Here is a 27,824-nt window from a genome sequence, read left to right as displayed (position 1 = left end):
CATCTTGTCACCTTGTTTTCAAGCTCTTCAACCCCGTGGTCTGCTCTGTGACCTCCCTTGCCTCGTTCTTGTCATTTGCTTACTTGGTATCTGTTGTTGACCCGGAATGTCCACGGACTGCATTCATCTCATCCCTCACCTCTTACCTGCTTGTTGTCAAACTCGGAACGTCCACGGACTGCATTCGTCTCATTCCTCACGTCTTACCTGCTTGTTGCCAAACCGGAACGTCTATTGGACTGCTTCAACTCCAACCATCATCACGTCTTCCCTCTTTTTTAGCTCAAAGACTCTAAGGAACTTAAAGGACAATAGCGCAACGGCGCAAGGATCAAGGGACATTAGCGCAACTGCGCAAGGATCAAAGACTCTTTAGGCGTCCTCGTGCCGGCGGGAATAGGAAACAAGACTTTGGCCCTCATTACGAGTTCGGCGGTAACCATGCCGCTATTGACGCGTCGGGGTCCGGGTCCTCGGAATGAGGACTTACCGGACCATTCTGAGTTCGGAAGGCCCAGTAATTCCTCCCTCCGAGGACCCGGACACGCTCCTTCCCCATTCCCATTCAGCCCCTATAGGGCTGAATGGGAATGGGAGAGGGAGCAAACAACGGGCCATTACGAGATGGCCCGTTGTTTGCTCCCTCTTCCCCTCATTTTCCCTTCCCTGGTTTTCCCAGGCGTGCTTACCGTGTCCCGTGAGGGGAACTCGTAATACGGCGGTACGGAGTGAACCGCGCCGGCACCTTTTACGGCACTGTTCACTCCGTACTGCCAGGGTCGTAATGAGGCCCTTTGTGTTCCCAGGACTACCACTCCATTACAAGAATTTCATCTTCAGAATTCATCCAGACCAATCATTGGTAAGCACACAACTGTCTGGTTCTTCCTTTTTCTTACTATCCTGTACTCATGGTAATGGCCACCTCTCTTGTTTCAGGATACTCACCAATCTAGCTTGGAATTTATCAGTCCCAGTCTACATTTCTTGCTTGTGAGTATTTGCTCATCACCTTGCTTAGTTATTTTGTTGTCTTGAGTCATACGTTAATACTTAGTTAATTTCTCTTGCAGCCAGCTGTATGGGTACCAGGGTGTACCAATATTTTCGGGCAATACTCACCTCAATTTGTCCTTTTGTACTCTTGAGGGGTATATTGTCAGAAAGACTCAATTGCATCACGACGTGCCAAGCCACCACTGCTGGATTTAGTCCTTGGACCCTAACACATGGAGAGTGTAGCGTCTAGGTAGACTCCTAGGGTCTTCACAGCAGAGGAGACAGGTATGCTAATGTTGTCAATGGTCAGGTGTGAGTATTCTTGGCTGAGCTTGGATAGAGTTTTGCTGGGGGTCAGGATGATGATCTCTGTTTTGTCGCCGTTAAGGCAAAGACCATTAATAGCCATTCAGGTTTGGATTGTGGTGTAGATGTTGAGGAGAGCTTCTGTGTCTTGTTCATAGTCTCCAGTGAGGGGGAGGAGAACTTGTGTGTCATCGGCATAGTTTGTGTAGGCTATGCCGAGAGAGTCCAGTAAGTCAAAGAGGGGTTTAGTGAAGAGTTTGTAGAGGGTCGGTGCAGTGCATGACCTTGTGGGACTCCACAGCTTATGGTAGTAGGAGGAACGTTGGCCTGGTCAGAGTACACTTTCATGGCTCTACCTTCTAGAAATAACGTGATCCAAGTAGTTGCTTTGTGAGAGAAGTGAGCTGCATTGAATAGGTGAGATGTGAGGATGCCATGGTCCACTAGGTCAAATGCTGCGGAGAGATTGAGTAGTAGGAGGAGAGCAGGTTTGCCTGTGTCCATTATTTTGGTAATTTGATTCTTTAAATCTAGGAGGGCAGTTTCGGTCCCATGGCCTTTGCAGAATCCTGATTGCCTTCTGCCTAGAATGGCGTGGGTTTCCAAATAGTGTTGGATTTGGTTATGGGCGGCATTATCTAGGATTTTGAGGAGGAAGGGGACGGTGGTGATGGGGCGATAGTTATTGGGGGAGGTTGGATCTGGAGAGGGGTTTTTTAGGAGCCGGCGAACCCAGGCTTCTTTTAGGCATTGAGGTACGGTTCCGGAGGAGAAAGAGGCATTGATGAAAGCTTTGATGATAGGGGTGAGTGCTTCTGTGCACTCTTTGACGATGGTGGGTGAGCATATATCCCCTTTGCATGTGGAAGGTTTGATATTTTTGAGTAGGGCGGAGACTTCTAGCTCTGTGACTTCTCTAAAGGCAAAGAGAGGTATTTGCGGGTGAGGGTTGTGAGGGGGGAGTGAGGGGGACATGGGAGGTTGTTGAGGATGCTATTTTGTCTTGGAGCGTTTTAACTTTGTTTAGGAGGGCTGTCTGGATTCCTGTGCACCATGCTTCATCCTTGATGATTTCGTCAGGGCTGGACTCGGGAGTAGTGAGTTCTTTGAATATAGAGAATATTTCTCTAGATTTGGAGCTAGCTTTGGTAATTCTTTGATTATAGGATTCGGATTTGGCTTTGAATATGGCATTTTTGTAGGTTCGTGAGATTTCTTTGAACTTGTTGACAGAGGATTGGTTGGGTGTTAATTGCCAGTTGGATAGGGCTTTTCGTTTCTTGGTTCGCAAGGCAGATAGTTCTTCTGAAAACCAGGAGTTGGAATGCATGGATTTTTTTTCTTTTTTATCTTCCAATGGGGCAATAGACTAAATGGCTTGGGCGAGGGCATTGTTATAGATGTTGGTGAGAGAGGTGGGCTCTTGGTTAAAAGGATGCTTCAGTTCAGGGATATCAAGAAGAGGAGCGAGGTTGGTAGCAGTGAGTTTTTTGGAGCTTCTGACTTTAGCGGGGGGCATGAGTAAAGGTTTTACGAATGGGTGTGGTTGGAATGGAAAATTGGATGAGATAGTGATCTGTCTAAGGGAGAGCTGAGATGGAGGTGATGGTCGATGCTCAGTTATGATCTGCTAACCAGTCGATGGTCCGACCTTTGCAGTGAGTTGGTGTGGTGATTTTGTGTTCGTACCCCATGTGGGAGAGATCCTTGGCTAAGTGTGCGGCTGCCTTATCCTTGGGGTCATCTAAACCAAGGTTATGGTTGCCAAGTAGCATGGTTTTAGTGGAGCTTTTCAGGTTGCTGCCTAAGATTTGGAGGAGTTGCTTTTGGTAGTCTGGGGGGGAACCTGGTGGTCTGTATGTGACTATGAAGTTAATGGTGCAGTTAGGGGAGAGAGCTAGTTTAGCAGAGAGATGATGAGTCAGTTTAATATGACTGGGAAACAGAGATAAAGCTGGCAAATGCTGCTTCTTTTCCTTCTACTCAGGATGTGATTTCCCTGTTGCTGTGCAAACCTCAGACGGACTACTCTGATCTTCAAGTGGTTCATCCGAGGTAGTATGTTCCCCCCTGTCGCCAGACCCTTGAAACAGTATTGAGACTCGTTCAGCCCCCCTCAGCTTCCTCTCTAACATCAGCAACCCCATCAGATCCTGCGCTGAAAAACATGACTTGCACAAAGACAGTATTAGATCCTTTAGAAACAGTGAATGGAAAAGAGGAGGACAAGTATCATCTAAAGAATTCCTGGGTGAGGGTATTGGGTCTTCGGGTGAAAAAAGGAAGTCTAAACAAACCAGTGAGATCGGAGTGGAGTCGTCATCCCTGCTGTAATATCCTCTACTGGTTGAGAGTAATCTACCGATTGAGCCAGACCAACTAACACACTTCAAAGAAAAGTCCCTGCCCTCAAAGTCCTCTCAGCCTTTAATTGCTACAGAAAGTCGGGCAATACAACCTTCTCCGACGGTTCACCACCGTCCAGTGTCATTATCCTTGGAGGACTCGGTTCCCACCCCCCCCCCCATTCATCGGATGAACCTAGACAGGGCATCTTGCACTCAGGATTGAAGTACCAGTGTAACATGATGTCGGCACTCACCATCTCGTTGGCCCCATTTTTTAAACTTTATGAGACGATGAATGAAAACGCGAAAGACCAGGCCACCCTCCTCGCGATGATTCATTCTAAAATTATATTCATCGAGTCATTCGTTACATCTCTGCAATCCAGATTTGATCATGAGGCAGATGTGCGAAAGCTATTCAAAAGAGGCTGCAAGAAGCCTTGGACTTGGAAAGAGCCGACAAAAAATGTCTATTGAACTCTGTTTTGGAATTGCTCCAGCTTAATTCTCTGATTGAAAATAGGAGAGTGGGGCAGTGTATGACACAGAGAACGGATTCCAACCTCCCAGTGTATGATGATTTCGTAGAATTGTTACCATCTCAGGGTAATGGAGGGTCATATGACAATTCTGACTTGCCCTCGATCAACAAAAAGTGTTCCCAGTAGGCCATCCAGACCAGCGACCGACTTCAACTACAAATACAAATGGAACAGAGTTGGTAAGCTCGTCCTTTATGAATACTTTGAATCAGGACCCCACGACTCAGGATGATCGGCATTCCCATCTTCCTGTACCTCAAGAGCCTTCTTCCCTGGGTAAATGCGCTTCAACAAAGCCCTTTCTCATATTTCAGAACAAGAAAAAAGAGGAAAATTATCAACTCAGGATCTAAAGATGCACCTAGAAATAAAAAATCAAAAAATCCACTGATGCCCTGAAATTGAAATACAAACAACGCTTGCGCATTTATTAGAAATCTTCAGATTCTTTGTGATCCTATTTTCCGAGATGAGGTGAAAATGGTTTCCCTGGAGGGAGGTTCAAAAAAGAGGGGCACTGTTGATAAGTCTAGGAATGAGTACTGCGCTGACGCACATGAACCAGGCTTTATCTCTAATCAAACAGTGACGGATTGTTTAAACTTCTCCACTTATACGATCGACAAGGAAGACCTTAGTGACAATGGACAACTCCCCTTGAGCTTGCCATTGAGGCCAGTGGACTCAGAGAACCCACTGTCGAAGACAGCTCAATCTGAGTCTAACTCACAGGGCTCCAATGCAGATCCTATTTCTAACTTCATTCCTATTGATCAGTTTCCGAGTTTGAAGTCTAAGAAACCTTACATCCTTTTCTTGACCCTCGAAGAAAAACAGCTACTATCAATTTCAAAAAACAAAATCTTATGAGGCCCTCTGTCCTAGTAAAGGAGTTTGAGGGCAAGCACCAACTAGTGAGGAACGAACGTAACAACATAATGCAGAGTAACATAAGCATCCATCAGGAAATGTCTACAAGAAAATGAGGATCTTACAGGAAGTCTTCGGACAGCCTCATTTTGAACTGTGCGAATGTGATGTTTCTTTTACATCGAATCTCACTACTGCACTTTCTCCAGTCGGAAGACATTAGCATAGTGGAGTTCCCGAAGGAAAGTTGCTTTGACAGGGTAATTGTGCATCTTTGATCAAATGGTGTGAGAACATCTTTATTGGAAGTGGCACATCTACTCCTGTCGATGGGATTCGAACTTCGTAATATGTCAAAGGAAAACCTCTGTTCCCAGCCCAGGATCTCGGCTCCTGGAACTTTAGTTCATAGGTGTAACATCTTTACAGTGGCGAGAGAGGGCGAGCTCAAAACAAAACACAGGGTTTCCCTTAACGGAAGTGACAAGCATTCCTGTCACATGAGATAAGGAGAAAACTGGCAACCCAAGGCAGCAAAGGGGCAAGCTGAAGATCACTTTCAATATGAATGATATAAATAAACGCTCAATTTACATTCCGGCTAATTCGTCACAAAGGATAGCTAATGTAAATATGCCAATGGGCTGCTCTAAAAACTCCTCAACAAATGTCTAATTAACAAAGAGATACTTCATGGCATTTAGAATTCTCGAATATCAGGAGCGAGTTACATCTGCGGACTGATGAAATGATTTTTTCAGGATAGTTTGATGTTGTTTTCCTACAAGAAACCTGGCTTACAATGCCTCCGACCCTACATGGCTATACTTTTTTCTTTACCCTGCCTATAAAGGTATGAGAGGTTGCCAATCGGCGGTACTGCTGACCTTTCTGAGAACTGGAGCAGGGATGACAGGGATGGAAGCAGCAAGTCCAATCCTCATCTTGCAAACCCTGGTAGTTAATATTGAAAGTGAGCGTCCCCCACAAAGGCATTCAAAACTCCCCTGTGAGAGTCAATGATGGACACACTCCAGATGCGAATGAGGCCAAAACCAAGTGCGGGTGAAGTCAAAAAGTAAAAGTTTATCCAAACCAATAAAGGGCAAGCAGAGAACTCTGTGAACTCTGAGACGTTCTGCCAAAAAACAGCAAACATTCACATTTTGTTACAAAACCCCGTCACCTATGACGTGGGAGCTAAGGGATACATGGATCGATGAGATTGGGCAGTGGAGAAGGGCGCCTATAGATGAGTAGGTGCGAAACTTCGGGATTGGTGAGGCTCCTTGAAGGCTCATGGTGATGCTTGTAGGTCAGCTGGCCTCATCAGGGTGGAGCTCCGGTCAGATGATGGTTGATTGATACCTCGTGACTATTCTAACATTTGCCCTTGTGGCCACACATACACATTCAGTGTTAATTATAATTCATGATGCCCTGTAATTCCCACAAATCGTGATTCTAACATCACAAGAAAAATAGCACATAACTCTTAAAGGGATGGTCTAGTAAAAATTTGTATTTAAAAAATAGACAGGCAACATAAAAAAAAAAATACTAGCATTCTCCGTTTTAAAACGTCCTATGTAAAATTTTGAGCTATTTTGTGAAATGGAGGCCCTCCTGTGCTGGCTTTTGCTTTTGCGGCACTAATGAAGGAAAAGCCAGCCAGCTGTAGTAAACAAAGGCTACCGCTGGGTGGCTTTCCCTTCATTAGTGCTGTAGGCGGAGGACGGGGACCGGAGACCAGAGCAGGAAAGCTGCAGCTGAATCTCGGTAAGTGCTATTTATTTATTTTTTAAAAATAAGCACTAGCTGCGTTTTTTCGGGCTGGAGGAGCTGAAGTTTTAAAACGGAGAATGCTAGTATTTTTTTTTTATGTTGCCTATCTATTTTTTAAATAAAAATTTTTACTAGACCATCCCTTTAAGTGCGAGTGTTTCATCATCATAAGACACGTTATACACCAGGTGGGCTGCCGCATGGGTTCAGGTGGCTTATCAGGGGGCACATTCCAGGGATTCATCTATCTGTCTTTTTGTATCTATCTTTTTCTTCCGCTAGATCTAGCGGGGAGACATCTTCATAGTATGTTAGTACAAGAATAAATATATGGCCACCATGGTCAGTCAGGGTCGGGGTGAACTGGGATACTATCAAGTCAGAGGGCACATTGTGGCATACAACAACAGAAGTGAATTCATAGCCCCTTCAGAGGGATTAGCTACATGGGTGAAACAGGGTGGCACACAGGCTTGGCATACATGTCTGTCACTTCAAATGGGGAACAGGGTTGGGGGGTCATCCATAAATGTGGGTTCTGCGAGGGGACAGGACAAGTTTTATGGTGATAGCTTGTTTTTCTCAAACCCCAGCTTCGGCCCGATCATCTGCAGGTCAATGATGGACTGCGGAAGGTGAAAGATACAGTGTTTGTCATGTGACTTGTTCGCGCCTAGTCTCCCATGAGAACATGCCTGCAGCAGGGCTGCCGAGGGGAGGAGGGCGAAGGAAGTGACTTGCTCGCTGTGCGCGACCAGGAGGGGAGAACTGCAACCCTGCAGAACGCTTGTGTTAGTGAGGCCTAAGTTGTTATGTTCAAAATGGAGTCTGAGTGTGTCACAAAATGGAGCCTGGTACCATAAAACTGGATGAGTTTTGCCAGCCCTACAGATAAGGTGCGTATCCAGGCTTTATACGCATACATTTAAAGCCATTACGGAGCATTTAATTTTCTTCTGCGTACCGTTTACGCTGTATTTATTTTCTTTAAAACGCATACTTTCCTCCACTAGATGGCAGTACAGGGCAATAATCTCCATATCTGAGTGTATTACATAACTTCTTTTATTAAATCACTGAAAGTACAGTGGGGTTAACTAGATTTTTGGGACTTCTAGTTTACCATTCAGGCTTAACATGTTGATGTAAGGATTTACATGTTGCCATGTGATGTTTTATGCAATTTGTGTTTTTGGAAGTAAGCTCTTTAAGACAGCATTACTGTAGGCCTTGAAATCCAAACTATTTGTACTGAGTAACGCTTGGAAGGTATGTGGTCAAATTTGCAGAGTGGCTTAAGATCCCTGCTTCACTGTTCAGCCAAGGTTTGTGATCCTGGTCCCCTGTCCCCATACTCCACCATGCCTCACACCCCATCTGTCCGGCCATCCTATTCCCTGTTTTTTGGATGCAACCAGAGGACCACTTGTTCCTTTTTTCCACTTCCACCACTGATGTGATTAGTGGTCATGGGCTGAATTTGCTGTGATGCGTGTTTTGTCCGAGATGCAGATTCTTGGCTATCTAGGAGGAAACCTATCGGGCAATCAAGACTGCTCTCCTAGGATGGAAGTGGAAGATGGGGGAAGGTACAGGGAAGTCTTTAATACTCGAGGAGTTCATGTGAAGTTATATTAAACAAGCAGCAAGGAGTAAGCCAAGAGACATAAACTTTGTCATGTGCATTATATAAATGGTCACTAGTATTAATGCTACAGGTCGAACAGTGGAACAGAGGCCAATCAGGCTATTTTAGTAGTAACTAGTTGGAAATAAATCACTTGTAGTAGCAATTTCTATTTTTGCTAAAAAGGCACAGTGGCAAAAGTATTTGTCCAGGATCACACACTTTAGTGTTGACGTAGGGCTTTGGGACCAGTCTTCAACTTATGCAATTTCCTCCATTTCTTCCTAACTGTAATTGCCAGAATTATGTTTTTTGGCTTTGTACACAAACAATAAACAAGTAAAACTATAGATATGCCTACCATAATGCTATTCAGCTTACATGCACTTTTTGGTTATTTGAAGTGATATTGCTAACTAGTGTCTGGCGATCCACATGAATTTCCTGCAGCAGACAGCGGGAAAGGTAGATTAACAGTTTGTGACTTTTGCTAAGATTATGTGTGCAAGTTCCTGTAAGTAAATCATATGCCAACAATTGCTTATTCACACTCCCTCTGCAGGCAATACATCAGTCTCAATCTATAGTAGTTCTTAACAGAGTTACTTTCTAGGCTCTAGAATTTTGAAAATGAAGTTGTGTAAGTACCAGGTACTTGTAAGTTATTTTATGGCAGAATATTTTCCACAAGTATAATAAAATGGTTAAAGCCAAGCCAGACAACCTTGATCTACAACTCTTTTGGGCTACGGGTCTGATTTTACGAATGCATTGGGTGTATGTTGGATACGTTTTACTCTCTTGCAGAGGAGAAAACTCATTTTTACTCTCTTGAAATTGCATTTACGCTCTAATTTGAAAAATCATGCGTAAAATACTCCCACCTCAAAATCTTATCTGGAGCACTGTGTATTGCAGTCACATGTGTCGACCCGCAGTCATCCCGCATCCCTGGCAACAGGCGCATGGATGGCTTCTGGACGAGTCATAGACTGCATGTTGGTGAGAATGAAGGGGAGGGGGGCCTTGAAGACCTTTCCTTCCATACAATATCAAGGAAGACGAAGGAGGTGTGATCCAAAGGGGTCTGATCTTGAAAAATATTTGGAACCCGGCCGCAATTACATCTAAGTACTTAATGAAGGCTATATCGGAAGCAATTGACAATTTGACTCTGTATTGTAACCCTCATTTTGTAATTGCAGGGGGGACTTGAATTTCCCTTCTGTTGAGATAAATAATATTCTATTGTCGTCTTAGCACAGCCGATCCTCTGTTCGGTTATCCAGAGCCGTGAAGTGGTTGGAGCTAATGAAGGCCAAAGATCTTCATATCCTTAATGGTCAAACTTAGGGGGACATCCCGCTAAGACTACTTGGGTGAATAACTTCAATTCCAGTGTTTTGGATTATGTCTTTGTCTCCAGCTCAGTCATTCTGGACATTAGTCGATTTGAAGTCTTGCCTAGGGCTGCTGAAATTGACCTGGGACGGTAAACAATGACTCAAGCGAGATATGATCGGCATGAACATTGAAGCGACCCAGGAGTCCAATCGCCTGAGGCTGAGAAAGCAAGATGTTTGCTCTATATGAAAGCAATATGCCAATCAACTTTTGTGAGGGGAGGGCCTGAACTACGTGCTGCTTTTGTTGGAATTTATGGTAATGTCTAACAAGAATTTGACTACTGTTCCACTACATAAGCACAGTTTCAACACAGCAGTGAAGCAACACAAAAGCCTCTTATGTAAAGAGCCAAAATCGATAACCCATTCAGATAAGGAACAGCACTTAAGACTGATAAAAAAAGAAAACAAAAATATAAAAACTGGCTGGCTTTGCTTTTGCAATTGGACTCCGAACGTATGCTTGCAGCCCTCTCCAAAAAGGACACAAGAACTACATGGCAGATGCTTACTGAGGCGGGTCTATTGCATACAACCCCATTGGCAAACACCGTCTCAGAAGAAACGTGCATCGCTTTCTATGAAAATTTATTTGAACCCGGTAAGGGGGCGTTAGATCTGGTAGCTGGCAAAAGTAATACTGGGTGGCTATTTCCGCTCGATCATCTGGATGTGGAGTTGCTTATTAAAAACCCAATCATTCTAGGGCTCCGGGTCCTGACGGAATTACAAACAACATGATCAAACAGATGCCAGAACTCTGGGTTCCTTTTATTTTGGACCTTTTTCATCTGATCATGAGAACAGGCGAGATTCTGGGTTCATGGATAAAAGATCTGATCTATAAGAAAGGTAAAAGGGTGGATCGCTCCAACTATCGACCAATGTTCCCTCTAATTATTTTCGGCTTTGTGCACCAAGGAATTTTTGTGTGCGGGCAGTTTTTAGTCCTGTGCGCAACTGAGTGATGCGGTGCAGATCGGCGCCGGTGTGCTGGGCCGCCACAGCAAGTGTTTAGTGATCTACTGTGCAAGCGAGGAATGCAAATTTGCGGCACAGCATGCCCTACTCCAAGGGGCATTTGGCTGTTCTATTCTCCTCCTAAGACTAAAACTCATCTGAAGTTGTGTCTTTTTAAATCTCAAAATATTAGCAAGATCTTTTGTTTTATGATGGATTGGTACAAGAAGGGAGTCTGGTTCTTCTGGTGGAACACAGATTCTGCCTCACAAATTAATATTTAGAACAGTACTAGCAACAGTAGCTCCAGCATTCTCATTATAGTAAACCTATGGAATATAAAGGAAATGCGTTGTATTGGTTGAAAAAAAGAAGCAATACATGAAAATGATTAATGACAAAGATGACTAAAGCGAGGGAGTATGGATGGACGGTTAAATAAATTCAAGTAAATCATGTAATATCAGATTGTACTGGAAGTCAAACCGACAGTCTCAGAAGTGTCTGCTCTAGGGACAGAAAAGAAAATCAGCAATGTGAAATCTCCCATAAAGGATGGACACGGATAGCATGTGGCAAGCAACAATTGGAAAGATACCGTCCAGCAGCACACTCAATGCATCTATGAATATAAACCCTCCACTAACACTCTTGGATACAACAAAGGAGTACTGTTAGTGTTAGATTCTATGCAGCATACAAGCTCACACGCATATATCCAAAATTCCAAGTAACTCGGGTGGTGCACGTTTGCTGAAAGGGCATTTACAGTGTGCAAAAAACACAATGGCCATCATTAGGACCCTGGTGCTAAGTGTTTAACGGTGCCGTAAAAGGCTGCGGCGCCGTTAAACACTTAGCGCCTTACTACGAGGTCCCTTTGCGGGACCCGACCTGAACGGCTGGTCTAGACCAGCCTTTAAAGTAGGGACCTGCAAAGGGACATTGGTGCTAAGTACGGTACCGCAATTTGCGGTACCGCACTTAACGCCTTTCCCAGTCCCATTGAGCCCTATGGGGCAAAAATGAGAATGGGGAGGGGCCAATGTTCCATGGGGAATTACCGCCCCGCCAACCTTGGAATGGGGTGGTAATTCCCCATTGAACATTGGCGGACTCGTTACGATACCGGCACCAACCATGTGTGCTAATAGCGCCATGGTTTAACGCCAGTATCGTAATGAGGGCCAATATATTACATTGAAAAAAATGGTAAGTTCACAGCAATGGATGGGTTGGCAGAGCATCATCTCTGTTAATGAAACGCAGGTATAGATTTCTGCAAATGTTATGCTATGTGGCATTTGCATACCGCCTACTGACATTAGTATGGCCGTAAAGCGCTAAAGGTTTGCTGTGTTTAATTTCTAATGCTGTTAGGTTACATTAACCACCCTGACATGTGTGGGCTCAAGCAGAGGGAGTTGGTAGACAGTCAGTCACTCAATACTGCAGCCCCAGGTCCATGTAATCCTGATAGGATAACCATGATGACTGCAGTCCTCAAGACCAACAGTGTTCAACAATCCTAATAAGCAGTCCAATACTGCCTGCACTGCAGCCTTGCAATGTGCTGCAAGCCTGCAGCCATGGAGGTAGTCAAGCATTGTTAAGATAGCTCAGTGGAATGAGCTCTCATTTGCTGCTGTGATCTTTGTGTGATCTGCAAGTCGCAGGTTCGAATCCCGACAACACTCAGCCTTTCATCCTTGTGAGGTTGATAAATGGGTACCAACTGCCAGTGGGTGATATTGTTTGATTCATCATCATGCATATATGTTCTGTGTAAAGCGTTCAGGTATAGGTGCTATATTTAAATAACCCAACATTATCATTGTTAGATATCCCTAAAAAGATGGCCAACCAACAGTTCTGTGGTCTGCAGCCTGTAACCACAATATGTAAACCTCAAGTGCAGGCCAGCAGTGCTCTACATCTCTAATAAGCCACTAAATACTGTAACCCTGGCATGGCACAGCAGCATCCTGCAATCCTGACAGGCCATCCAAAGTTGCAGGCTTTTGCAGCCAAGAAGAGTCCGGCTTTTATTACCCTTATTAGCCACCCAATACTTCAGCTGCTTTTTTCCAAACTCAACAATGTACATCAATCCCACCTCCATGGAAGTGGTGCACCAAAAGTATATCATCTGGCTGTCAATGCATGTACACTCGCACAAAGGCAAGTGTGAAATGAGAGCTCAAAAAAGATGTAGAATAGATTGATTCTGCAAATGTAATGCTTTTCCTTTGGTTGCTGCTGTGCTGTCAAGAATGTTGTGCACAGACTGCATATCTGACATGATGAAGTGGGCTGTTTATGCAGCCCGTCATTAGCTGGGCCATCCATCGCCGATTTCAGTAAACCTGTGCTGGCAAACAGGTCCCGTCATCGCTGCCTAAGGGGGTGGGGGGAACCTGGGGTATGATTGACATGGGAACATGCTATACGCATGCACCCAAGCCACTTGTTTGATCATTTTAACCTGGCAGCATAAAAGTTAAACTTGCTAATTGAATTGACACCAGTTTTCAAAGCTTATTTCATTGGTTAACCACACTATTTTTTCTCGGTTGGAAATTGACCTGGACTTTCTCGGACCTACGTGCATTTCAATCTTCCACGCTGTGGGTTTAGAAAGAGCTGCAGCCTGCAAGTATGTTAACAAGGGACCTATTAAAAGACATTTGGGCCTCCAAGTCTCACATCTTCATATTCTTTGGGTGCTCAATTGCTCAAATGTGTAAGCCAATGGTCAAAAATAGACTGGAGCTGATCTGAACATCTTCCTAGAAGTGAAGGGCTGCTTTACTTGACCAGAATCCATCCCTCCTGCTGTGCAAAGGACCAGCAGCCCTCGTGCACACACACCACGACAACCAGGGATCAGCTGCTCCAAGCCTCCCTGAATCGTCTACGAAGGTGTCCTTTGACACTGTATCACGGGTTAATAGATTGTATTTGTGCACCACCAAAGAGAAGCCTGAAGACTGCAGTGCAGACTGGGGAAGATGTTGGCTCTGAGTGGAGTGCTTGATTGAAGCACATGGTCACCTTTTCTCTCTTTCTGGATCTTTTCCTGTGTGGTCCTCTTTCACTCTCCCCACCCCCGGACTCTCTCTCTCTCTCCCTCTCGTTTTTCCTGCGCTCTGTGGTTTTGTTCCCCCGCGCTCTGTGGTTTTGTCCCCCCACTCTCTGTCGTTTCGTTCCCACTCTCTGTGGTTCACTCTTGCTCTAGTCTGGGTAGCCCTCTAGTTATTGCTCAGTCTTCATTTTGACATCTCTGACAAATTCAATCCGTTTAATAAAAGCGTTCCTGTTCAAGCATATAGAGCATTGTGCACCCCCACACATACATATGGGTGGTAGCAGGCAGGGCTGTTTAAAATGAATGTTTGTAGGTTATTATGATGCCACGCTTTATATAGGGTTTAATAATTATAGCGCCAACTTGTTACATGGCTCAGCTGTGAGCCTGTGAGTGTTTGGAACAGTTGCAGAGACATGCACAAAAGAAGCGTGGGACCTTTCAAGGAATGGAACTGGGAGCTGTTGTCACGCACAAGCCTCTTCGGTGACGATGAGATCGACCACCAGATTGCACAGATTGCAAAAAGACTGGCTTGGTCGACTCGTCGTCACCAAACAGACTAGTTGCCAACTTGCCACCAGGAGCGACACAACAGGAGTGGCAGGCTTGTGCATGACAGCTCCTCCCAGTTCCATTCCTACAATTTTATATTGAGATGATATCGTTCCGGAACGGATTCATTTTAATATAAAATTACAGGAATGGTAAAACATTTTGTTTTGCAGAGGAGCGCTGCAGCTGCTCCCAGGCGCTCAATCGCTACTATGCTGCATACCTTTTTTGCAATCTGTCCGTCAACCATCGAGGAGAGGGTCACGCTCACGCTGCCAACATTCACAGGGCCTGTACCACTTCAGTCCAGTAAATGTAGGCAGAGGCAGTGGCAGGCAGCGTATGGGCCTGAAACACAATGTGGGGCCTGGAGCACGAACAATGACAGCCACACCGAAGTGGAGAGCTAGTAAGGTGCCACTGCCACGTCTTACGCATGGGGTCGGAGCGGATAGGAACAGCCATGTTTCATTGGCTGTAGTAGCATGCCACGTGCAGCCAAGTGCTGCTGCAGCCAATCATAATAAAGCATGGTCTGTCACTTCTCTGTCCCGATTGGATAACCACGTGCATAATATATCATACTAATGATGAAGGGAGGGCAGGGCAGGCAAATGAATGTGCAAAGCAATGTGCATGTGTGAGGTAAATAAAACAATATGCGCAGCATCAGAATCAAAGGTGCGCGGCCGCACAGCCATGCACGTTAGAGGGAACACTGCTATTGACCAGTTGCCCTGCTAGATGCATTGGGCAAGCTATCTGCTGCCTTCCTTTTAAAGCAACTTCAGACCTGGATTAAGACAGCAAGGAGAAAGGACCCAAGACAAACAGATTTTGTCAAGGGAGTGGGCACAGTACTGGACCTCTTCTTGCTGAATATCTTGGTAGGCATGGTATGGTATTGTTTATTTATATAGCGCCTATACACAGACCGGTGTTTCAAAGTGCTCAAGGAGGGTGGGAACAAGGGGAAAAAGACAAACAGCCGCTCAGAGCCCTTTAAATTCTGAGGCGATAATAGTCTGCACAGGAAGAGTAAGTGTGTAAAAAATACATTTAACAGTTTGGGAGATAGCAAAAAGGCCTGGCGGCGATTCTGCAGTTATAACAGTGCAATTAAGGGTTGAAGACAAGGGAGAACAGACATACGATCTTCAGGCGTGGTTCGTACGGTTCGAGCAAGTGCACAGAGGGTCACAGGGGGGAGAGGATCAAGTGCACCCGGTCGGTTCAGACTGGAGGAAGTGCAGAGAGAGCCACCCTCTAGGGTACATTTCTCAAGTGCAATGAGTGTGGGTGAGGTGTAGGGCCCTGAGGCAAGTGCAAAATAGGACTGGCAGCGGTGCCGGGGACCAGTGAGACTCTGAGGTACACCCGACGGCCAGTCAGCGTGCTGTAAGGAAGTGGAGGGAGAGAGGGGAAAACAGAGAACTGGGTTAGAAGGGTAGAGAGAGAGAGTGAAGGAAGAAAAATAAGGCCTTTAACAGCAACACAAAGATTTACTTGACCTTTGTTGATCTAAGAAGGCATTTGACAGTGTAGACCGCCAACGGCTATGGGCAAAAATGGAGGCTTGGAACTGCCAGCAAGTCCCTTTATGAATCCACCAGTATTCAAGTGCGATTAAATGCACAGGGTCTCCTGACGACTCCCATTTATACTTTTAGAGGCCTGAAACAGGGATACCCACTGGCCCCGACTTTGTTAAACTTGTTCCTCTCTGATGTAGGGGAATCCCTAGGCAAGGTAAGAGCGTTCCCCCCTAATATTGGAGAAGAGAAACTGGCAAGACTGCTCTACGCGGACGACCTTGTGCTTATTGATAGAACATCCATAGGCCTGCAGAGGAGTTTAGAAGCTCTTAAGGAATATTTGAGGATCAATGGCCTATCAATGAACTCTGCAAAAACCAACATCATGATCCTAGGGCCGCAAAGCAACAGAGCGAAGCCTTTGTTTAAACGGTATGTTGACCGTGAATGGTTGATGAAGACCTCTCATATCACATACCTAGGGGCCCTCATTAACAACAGTAGGTGCGATCAGCCCACCCAGCTATCCCTGAAATCCAGGATGAGAATTCTGATTGGCCAACGCAGGATGATCCAAAAAGTATGGCAAGTTTTCCATCTTACCTATACTGTCCTTCTATAAAATGAAAGTGGTCCCCGCTTTCATTTACCGAGCTGAAGGGTTCCCACTTACTCCTTGGGAAACCTGGCCGTCACTGGAGGGCGCTTTTTGGAGGAACATCTTGAATCTCCCAAATCTAATCTCACCTGCTGTGATTAGATATGAACTGGGTCTAACCTTGCTACAAGCAAGGGCGACATGGAAAACGCCAGCCCTCTTTCGCAAGTGCGTGCTCCCTCTCCCAGCTGTTCCTTATCAAATTCTGAAGAACAAATTGCATAGACCGGATAACATCTTATTGGAGCAATGGGCCAATGGATGTCGGACGATCCTAGAGTACCTGCATTCTGATCTTGATGAACTAATCGATATCTTGGGGAGGTGAAATTGAAGCTGTGGCAAAACGATTGGATTAAAACCCAGGAGGAAAAAAAACTTGCACCAACTCTTGAAAGCGCTAAGAAATTAAACCAAGCCTTGCCGCAAGATATCAAAGCAAGGCCCCCAACGCGTGATGTTTTTGCGCTTTAGCTTAGACCTATTTCCAACTCACCAGCTTTTGGAGACCTACGGTAAATCAGTCACCATGGGATGCAGATTTTGCTCAAGCAGAGAGATGAATGAGACACTAAAGCACGTTATATTGTTCTGCTGAAGTTTGACCGATTTAAGAACTAAACATATGGTCGAACTGATTGAGGAGCGTTGGTCGATGGAGGCGGAAAATCTTTGGGCAGATAATCTAACGGCCACGGTTTGCCTGTTAACATTTTTAAAGGAGGTATTTGATCTAAATATTTAACACACTGTTCTGCCAAGGGATGGGACTACACATTCTCTTAACCTGTACTAGATGTAAAGAGAATCAATCAAGGAAAAATGTATGATGTATGAGAAAGGTTTGAAATAAACTGCAAATCATTAAAAATAAAAATATATTAAAAATAACGTTTATTTGTATTACTAGTGTTATTTTCCGATCATTCTAATTAGTATATCGACAAGTGTTCTTTTTCTGTGCTTTAGAAGCCTTATGATTTAGAAGTGGAACGTTGCATTGCACATTATGGCATATTTGTACCGAGTTGTAATACATCACATTGAACATGCAAACATGCTTCAAATCAAAAATAAGCAATATCGCCCAAAATGTTCCACTTAATAAACATATTGGGGAATAAAACATGGGAGGATTTCAATGGAGAGTCCTTTTACACAATGGCTTTCTTGTTGTACTCTTTCAGAAGAGAACATCCCTGGATGATACAAAAGAAGCTTCTGAAGGCTCAAAGTCCAGCAGTGAAACAGGTCTTTCAGCCAGTGGACTGTCTAGAGAAAGCCTGAGTGACATACAGAACGCAATCGCTGTACAGAAGAGAATACTGACAAACCTCAAGATAGTAGAGTGTAACCTGATGGAGCTGGAGCGCTTTCTGACGAGAAAGGGAATCAAGCCGGAGAAATGTAAAAAAAACATATTGCCTGAATGCCGAAAACATGCACATAAAGCAATTCATTGAACGTGAGCTTTCCTCATAGAAACTTGCTGTTCAAGAAGTTTCTAAAAAATGCACTGTTTTTTAATAAGCTCGTCTTATGGAAAATTAAAGGTACTATGAAAAGAGAGATCTAAGCTTCATTCCTTTAGTCTGGCCTCGGCCTACGTTGTAAACTAACTGATACCTATGACTTTTCTCAGTTCTGGCATATTTCAAAGTGTGGCGAAAATATTTGCATGCGTTTGTAGATAGATGGGAGATGGATAAGATGAGGGATATAAGCATGCAGCTGGTGATTGGTTATAGCAAATAAAGCAATCTTATTTAAATGAATATTTTTCCACCCCACCCAATGGAGGCTTCTCTATTGTGAAGCATCTAACAGACGCGTATTTCTTTCGTCAATATAATTCTGTTATTTATCCTGACGTAACTGCAGGCTAAATCTACATGCGCGCACACATACACACACTCACATGCACACACACTTCCTGCAGCATAACACACACACAAAGAAACTGCCCCCAGCACTGCTGAACACACACTAATAACACTATACCCACACGCTATCTCCAGCACTGCACACACAATGCCCCTAAAACTACACAATGCACTGCTCCCACACCAAACCGCTTTCACACACCACCACATCACCTCATACACAGACACATGCACACAAACGGACACTGATCCCAGCACCAGACAGTGAATCCAGTACTACACTGTACATAAAAACCATCCCGAAACTGCAGATACACACACACTGTCCTAAGGTCAGCTCTACACACACTGCCCCAGCATTGATATATAATGACACAACATTGCTCACACACACTGTTACAAGCACTGCCCACACATCCCCCTGCACCACACATACACACCTCCGGCATCTCTCTCTCTCTCTCTCTCTCTCTCTCTCTCTCTCTCTCTCTCTCTCTCTCTCTCTCTCTCTCTCTCTCTCTCACACACACACACACACACACACATTTGTCCTTGGAGTGCCACATAAACTCACTGGAATCTGCAACTACTATGTTTTCTGGCCACATTGGTAACTGAATTTACTGTGATAAAAATTAATATTGCAATGTGGCCGTACTGTAAAAAACTGCAAACTGTAAACGGAATCTGGCACTTCTCTTCTAATGGTGAATAACAGTTTCTTGCCTACAGCGGGAAGTGGGCATAATCAAACATGGTATTGCTATACTAATTGGGCATAATGGAATCTGACTATGCTTTGGTAACTGGGCATAAATGATCATAACACTTTACCTAAATGGGCATAGTGAAACCAGACACTCCTCTTTTAACCACACATATCCTTGACAATGATTTCAGTACCGGGAAAAGTGTTGGCAATAGTACACATGCTTTGGTTTAGATGGCAGTACATGGCAATGGTGTGAGTCATTAGGATTTCCATAACTACATTTTAACATTATGTGAATACATGTTCCTTTGAATGGCATTTCCAGGTATAATCTAGCAATATCTGCTATCTGAGTAACATAACTTGCCGGTAAGATTGCTCAGTGGGTTGAGCACTCGCTGATGCGATCTGAGCGTGATCTGCAGGTTCGAATCCCGGCAAGGGCAACTCTGCCTTTCATCCTTCCGAGGTCGATAAATGAGTACCAATTTCGGTTGGGTGATATTGTATGTAAATATGTGCTCTGTGAAGCGCTTTGCATAAAGGCGCTATATAAATAACACATCATTATCATTATAACATATTTATTTCAATTCAAGGTTTGTGTCTAGTTCCCTTTCCTTTATATAAAAAACAGTTCAATATTTGATGTTGTCATAAAAAAGTATTCAGTTAAACAATCTCCAAATTAAACATTTGTATTCTGATGTAGATAGAATAATATAAGGCATGGTGCCTTTCATCCAACACTCACAAAAATTAAAAACCTAAAGTATAACACAATCCGAATTAAACTGCTAAATAAAATAATCATAAAAAATGTAATAAAACAGATTACACCAGCTTACCAACCCATCCTTGCTTGCATTATAAAAATGAATTACTCATCACCTCAAATAGCTAGATATGTCAGAAAGCAACTACATTTGCTTTAGAACTACACATTAGTTTGGACTACCAGTTGAAGGTCATTTTGAGGAAACTTGCTAATACCCAGAAGCAGAATCAGGAGATTTTTGTTTTATTTTTTATGGTGTTTATTGTTGTTTTAAACAAAACCATTTTTGCAAAAAGATTGTTTCCATGATCAGTTCCACCCCATTTCATTCAGTTTGTTTCCTAACCAGTCTTTGAGGTTCTCTGTCTTGATTCTTGTTCCAACCCCAGACTTTGTAGAATTTTTGCCACAGCGATCACCAGTTTTGTGTTGTTAGCACTCATCATTCTCTCCCTCCAAAAGGCAATTTCTAGTGTTTGAATCCAATCCCACTTTGTAAATTTCAGGTTGACTTTTACAGGATGGAGTTTCATTTCTTCCAGTGAGCTTCCTATATGAGCTTCCTATATCTTCAAGAAGCTTTAAGTTCTTTGTAGCCCAATTTGCTAGCATGGTGTTCTGACCTCCCTCCATTCCCTTCTCGATTATCTCCAACATTTATGGTCTGGGGTTTTGTTGGATCTTTCCATAAAATTGCAAGGTGGCTTTGTCCACATGGCCTTGTAATGAGACTAAACTTAGCTCTTTCCTTATGCTGGCGATTGCTGTTGAACTGGTGTAGAGGAGATCCCAAATAAAGCCTGCACTCCAGTCGCCCATTTTGAAGTTCCAGGAACGTTCACACCACAATATGTGATGTACGATGAGCAAATAAACCAGCAGAGAGCCACAGTGGGGCTCTGCTCAGTGCCTATCAGAAGAGCAACACCTATTGAAGTACTGATACCCAGAAAACCATGGAAAGTAAGGTATCCATTAAGGAAACTCTACCAGCAAATGAAACGAAATGAAGATTGCCTAAGTACTGTCCCGGAAGAAACCAAAAAGGTCTTAATGGAAGACGAATGGTGACGTTACGACGACCCGGACAGACTCACAGTTAGAAGAAATGACGACCAGAGAATGACACAAAGAGACGAAACGCCATGAATAAAGATATTGTGAACCTAAGGGGGAAAACAATGATGAAATGCAGTTCAAGCTGTAAACAAGAGGAAGATATTTGACCAGTTTACACCTGTAAATATGCTTGGAACTGCAAGAAAGCTAAGAAAACAGTGCAGCGTGCTATGCTTAGTAGATGAATAGTGCGGCAAGCGCCATTATACATAAATCTACCTCAAACTAAGTACTTTGTTATAAGTATATTTCCACTTTGCAAACGAAGCAGAATCAACCCAGGTTACTAAAGGCCAAATGAGCAGAGATTCATATTTAGCAAAATGAGAAGAGACGGCTGAATCGAAACTCGGCAGAAGCAACTCGTGCCAGGAGCGCCAAGGGCATACCAATAGAAGAAAATAACAGTAGTTACATTTTAATTGAAACTAAGAACCGAATATCCTGCCTCTGAAAGGTTGAGATAAGAAGACATAGGCAGGTGGCTGGTGAAACTAAAATCAAATACACAAATTGAGAGAAATGAAGCAACTTCACGTTGTCTGCATTACGTGACCAGCCAAGACAGAAGAGACTAGCACACACCTATGCATGGCACCAGACCAGATGAAGATATCAGAACCTTTCTAGACAGAAGATGCAGTTTCGAGACCAACCACAGTAAACTAATTGACACATAGCCACTAAAGTGATGATTGATTGAAGGAAGGCCGGTTGAATTGAGGGGCACCCTGCACCTGGCCAACCATTCTGCGTGCTGCTAAGCGAAGTGGAGAAGTATGTATGGGGTTGGTGCCAACCCAATCACAATGGACCAAATAATCTAGGGTCCTATAGTTAGTAGAACCAATGGGACGTTGTACTTTTAGTGACGTCTACAGTATTCCTTTTAGAAGCAAGGGCTTTGACGCCCACCTGACAGTGTTTACCCAATTGCCTCACTCCGTTACCATCTACAGATATAGTACATATAGTAAAGTTACCTTTTCCTAACCAATACAATTGCATGTTAACTTTTGAGTGTTACACGTCAATTATGATGAGTTTTGAGTATAAATGTTACAACTTGTATGAAGCTCGTTGGAGTTGAAGCGAGAAGGACGATCGCATCATTGCTGATTTCCATGACTCCCCGTTTTTTGTACTTGTCATTAAATGGACTCCCTTTGCCAAACCATTGAGTTGTCCTTATTGATTGGTGTTTGAGTAATAAACCTGCACCCCCATCCATCTCAAGGGTGCAGCTATCTCGTCTTAAAGTACTTCTGAGCAAACCTCAGGTCTATGGGCCGTCCGGGGGTCTCGGATTACACTGGGTAATTTCAGCACGTGCCACCAGAATCGGCCTTCCAGTTTCTTCCAAAGTTTACTCGGTAGGCTGGGCATGGCCTCTGCTCCGTACGTAATCGTTGGCACCACTTTGGCTTTGTAGAATTTCAAAATCAGTGTTAAGGAATAACAGCCATGTTTTTTGTCGATTATAATCGCCTCTGATATGAGCATCTTCATTTTTTCCTGTAAAGCTGTTTGCATGGGTGCTTCAATGGGACTTTTGTAAATTATGACTCCCAAGTATTTATATGTTGACACTGTTTCTATCGTCACAACCTTGCAGTTCCAATTGAATTTTTCTGTTCCTGCTGATCCTTTACCCAGGGTCAATAGCTTTGCTTTTTCTTTGTTTATGTCCAGTTCATTTTGTTTGAAATATGAGGATAAACTATTCAGTTGTCTCTGCAGACCGACTTCAGTTTGATCCAATAAAACTATGTTGCCCGCATAGAGGAGACACTGTCTTTTTTCCTCTCCTAGTGTTGGTGGAAAGGAACAAACTTCTCATTCATCAATGTCTTTGATGTAGAGTTTATACAATGCCGGTGCCAGTGGGCAACCCTGCTACACCCCTCTTGTGGTGCTTACGGACTTTGATGATAAACCTGCTCCATTCAGCCTTGCCCTCATTGAGGTATCAGTATACAGACATTTAATCGGCTGTAATGTTGAAACCTGGCATTGCCATTTGGCCATTTTTTACCATAGTATGGAGCGGTTCACCCGGTCAAACGCCTGTGTTGGGTCAATGAGCGCAAGGTGGACTCTTGGTTGTCCCACCTGTTTTTTAGCTTTTAATGCGCTTATGAGCATGATATTGGCATTGGTACCGATCCCTTTAGTGAAGCCCGATTGAAGTGGGTCTACACAACCAGATTCTTTACACCAATTTTGTAGTTTATCCAATAGAAGTGAACCAAACAGTTTACGTATCGTGTCCAGCAGGGCAATCGGTCGGTAATTTATTGGATTGGTCTTGTTTCCTTTCTTAAAAATGGGTTTTATATTTGCTGTTTTCCGGGACACCAGGATTTTTATTTGTGCCGTACATCTTTGTATAATTTCTGAAATAAGGTCAGTCCATTCTTCCTCATGTAATTTCAAGGCAATGTTAGTTATGACATCTGGACCAGGAGGGAGCCCTTGAATTTTTTAAGTTCTTTATTTTTCTCTGTATTGTATCTTTATCAATCTCTATCTCCCATTCTTTTGAAATGTTGCCTTGAGATGTCATCTTCACCGGTGTAGTCTCAGAAAAAAGAGGCCCAAAGTAGGTCAACCAATCTGATTCACTCACACAATTTTGTAGGTTGTCATTTTTCGAGGTCCCTGTGTTTTTTATTATTGACCAGAAGTCATGCAAGTTTCTACTGCGGATTACTTTAAGCATGACTTCTGAGTCGTGTTGATACATCATCCTGCACTGACTCGTAAGCCATGTTTTGTATCGTCTGATCGTCTTAAAGGCCTTTTCTTGATTGGTCTTCGTTGGATGTTTACTTTCTATCCTTTTCACTTGAATCATAGCTTTTTTTCTGTCATTATTGTGTGCATGTAGGTGCTCTTTGTGTATGGAGCTCCTTTTAATTTGCCTCTGGTACGGGATTAGCAGCGGGCAACAGTCAAGTGTTGGCGATTCATCAAGGCTCTGGTTCATTGGCTTCTTTGCCTGGTTTTGTTGGGCTATTTCCCCAATCGCTTCTTTTGTTAGCTTCAGCGCGTTCCCTGATTGTCAACTTCTATTTGGATTTTCATAAATCGATTGGATTTTGGTGCATCAGTCCAAGTAGCAACAAGGAGATTGTGATCACTATGGATGGTTTTCCTGACTACAAAGGCTGTCATGATGGTTAACAAGCATTTTGAGACGTATATATGATCTATTATGGAGTTTAATCAATGTCTCTCCCACGTTGGCCACGTTGGTATTCTCGGTTCAGAGGCTTTAAACATTTGATAGAGATAATGCATGTCTCTCTGATCCATACTTTTAGCCCATTGTGCTCCTTGCCTCTTAGATATTTGTTGGTATGTGTTTTTTTGTACCTTCTGTTGTTATTTATTGTTTTTTCTCCTTTATCCACAGCCTCTGGAATGGTTGAATTAAAATCGCCACAGATGATTGTGTGATGAATATTATACTTAGCAGTGGTTTCGTCCAGGACTGAGGATACGTTTTTTTATCATTGTCTTGATTGAATTCACCATGGGGTTCCAATAAATATTGATCACCAGGATCCATATCCATGAGATGTTTTTAGAAGGGGGTGTAGACTGAGTCCAGCTCATCAGAACCATTTGAATGAATGTCGAAGTGAGCAGTTCTTTATGAATGTTCAGTGAGCTTCCTGATCTCACCGCAATTAATAAACCGAACATGGGATGGCCCTCCGACCTTTGATTGCTTGTGAGGTTGCTATTTCATACCCATCCATGGTTGGATGGGCCATGAGCCAGGTTTCCTGGAGGCATATCACATCAAAATCCCTCAGGTTAATGTCTCCCGGCCTGGTTAAATGACCATGACCTTGTGTGTTCCATGATCTAAGGATTAAATACATGCTTTTTGAGATATACATTGTTTTTCATCTACAATATCCAGGTAGAGCTCGCTTGGTTATGGCTCAGGAGATATTAAACATATTAAAGGCTGCATGGCAACTAGTAATGTCCTGTTCCATCGGTAGTGAAATGATAGTCGTTTTCTTGATATTGGTATACATATAACACAGAAACAGAAATCGTATATTGGTTTCAGCCATATCAATACAGAAGGGCAACAAATATTATCAGCTGCACTGTTTGACCAAGATCTAGCTACTGAATTAATAGGCAATCAATTAAACCTTTACCTAGTTATAAGATTTCACAAATTAAAAACATCTGAGTGCAATAAATAAGGCTGAATAGAGTTGGGAAGGATAATATCTTCAGGCGCTCTATTCAACAGAGTCTTAATTCTGAGACAGTGGGTTACATACCTTGGGCCAGTTTACAGAAACATTGCACTAGTTCAAGTGCAAAGTTTCACGGTAATATCACTAGGCCACCATTTGCCCCATTTTTAAAAACACTGGGACATATTTGAAAGCCATTGCACCATGACAAGTGCAGTTTGGCATGTTATAAGCACCAGAAAACATTGCCCTGGTGCAAATAAAACACATGCATACATATATACCCAACAGATTGAAATGTTCACGGTTCAAGTAATTGGGGTTGACAGTTCTGTGGAAGATTAGGTTATAGGAGCTTCAATATCCCATACTGCAGGAGTCATATATACCGAAAAGCAGCATATCCTAAGTGACGGCTAGGTCTTGCCTGAGGAGCAGGTTCTTGTACCTACATGAAATGCAGGAGCATTAGAGCAGTCCTGAGACCTGAATGGTGTCCACATAGTTTTGAGCATAGCAAGAGCAGACATGTTTCCTGGTTTTCTCTTTGTATGCCAGTTGAGTCTCAAGTCTTGCAATGGTCTGGCTCCTAGAGGAATGCATCCATTGGGACTAACATTGTGCAAGGAAACCAACTCCAGCAGGAGCTGAGTGGCAGGAACTTCCTGAAATTCTTGAGATACCTTTCTGTGTTTAGCTCTAAATATGTCTGCAAGTTTCTTGTGGAAAATGACAAGGAATGGGCTAGGGCTGAGTCAGCCAGATCTGGTTCCTTAGAACCAGAGACACTGATGGCAACTGTCCCCTCCCAGAAGAATGAAGACATTGTCAGGCCGATTCATGGAATAATTAGCGCGGCACAAGTGGCCAAAAACATGCGATTCGCAGTGGAATAGCGAAAATCGCAGTGCAAGTGCGAAAATCGCACGAAAAGCAGCGCACATCGATTCATGGAAGGGCGTGCATGAGAAAACCATTGGATGAGCGCTAAAAAAGTGCGCGGCGCACGTTGGCGCACAGGCCATCTAACGGTGTGCGCCAGGTCACAGCGAAAATCGCACAGGCCACAGCGAAAATCGCACATAGCGCGGCGCACACAACAAAAGTAGGCGGAACACGGGGAGCGTAACACTCGGAATGGGGAACAACTTGCCAAAATGTGGGCGTCACGGGGGAAGTACAGGGTGCAAGTGCGCGGAACGCCCACACGCTCGCCTACAACACGTATTCATGGAATCGAATAGGGCAAAAAAGCGCACAGTCAAACCAGCGCACAGGCACAAACACGACCGCCACAAGAAAGCAGGCGGTAGCGTCTCTGCGCCTGTAATAAATGTGCGCCAAAAGGTGCGCCTACAAATAGCACCTATATACAGCTATGATGAATGTCCTATACTGTGGCCCTCCAGGACAAATGACGTGCAAAGGGGTACCCACAAACACGGACAACCGCTGACTGAAAAATAACGTGTGCGTGTATTGCGGGGTGCGCGGGAACTTTCACACGTGATTTGGCAGGGTACCTGGATCTCAGGGGTGCGCGGGAAGTCTCACACGCGATTTGGCAGGGTACGTGGATTTCAGGGGTGCGTGGGAAGTTCCACACGCGATTTGGCCGTGTACGTGCGCAGGAATTTCCACACGCGACATGGCTGGGTACGTGGATCTCAGGGGTGCGCGGGAAGTCTCACACGCGATTTGGCAGGGTACGTGGATTTCAGGGGTGCACGGGAAGTTCCACACGCGATTTGGCTGGGTACGTGCGCGGGAATTTCCACACGCGATTTGGCTGGGTACGTGGATCTCAAGGGTGCGCGGGAAGTCCCACACGCGATTTGGCAGGGTACGTGGATTTCAGGGGTGCGCGGGAAGTTGCACACGCGATTTGGCTGGGTACGTGCGCGGGAATTTCCACACGCGATTTGGCCGTGTACGTGCGCAGGAATTTCCACACGCGACATGGCAGGGTACATGGATCTCAGGGGTGCGCGGGAAGTCTCACACCCGATTTGGCAGGGTACGTGGATTTCAGGGGTGCGCGGGAAGTTCCACACGCGATTTGGCCGGGTACGTGCGCGGGAATTTCCACACGCGATTTGGCTGGGTACGTGGATCTCAGGGGTGCGCGGGAAGTCCCACACGCGATTTGGCAGGGTACGTGGATTTCAGGGGTGCGCGGGAAGTTGCACACGCGATTTGGCCGGGTACGTGCGCGGGAATTTCCACACGCGATTTGGCTGGGTACGTGGATCTCAGGGGTGCGCGGGAAGTCCCACACGCGATTTGGCAGGGTACGTGGATTTCAGGGGTGTGCGGGAAGTTGCACACGCGATTTGGCCGGGTACGTGCGCGGGAATTTCCACACGCGATTTGGCTGGGTACGTGGATCTCAGGGGTGCGCGGGAAGTCTCACACGCGATTTGG

The sequence above is a fragment of the Ambystoma mexicanum genome, chromosome 5p, assembly GCF_040938575.1.
Source record: "Ambystoma mexicanum isolate Mex_15411 chromosome 5p, UKY_AmexF1_1, whole genome shotgun sequence".
Classification (NCBI taxonomy): domain Eukaryota; kingdom Metazoa; phylum Chordata; class Amphibia; order Caudata; family Ambystomatidae; genus Ambystoma; species Ambystoma mexicanum.
This window is presented reverse-complemented; position numbering follows the sequence as displayed.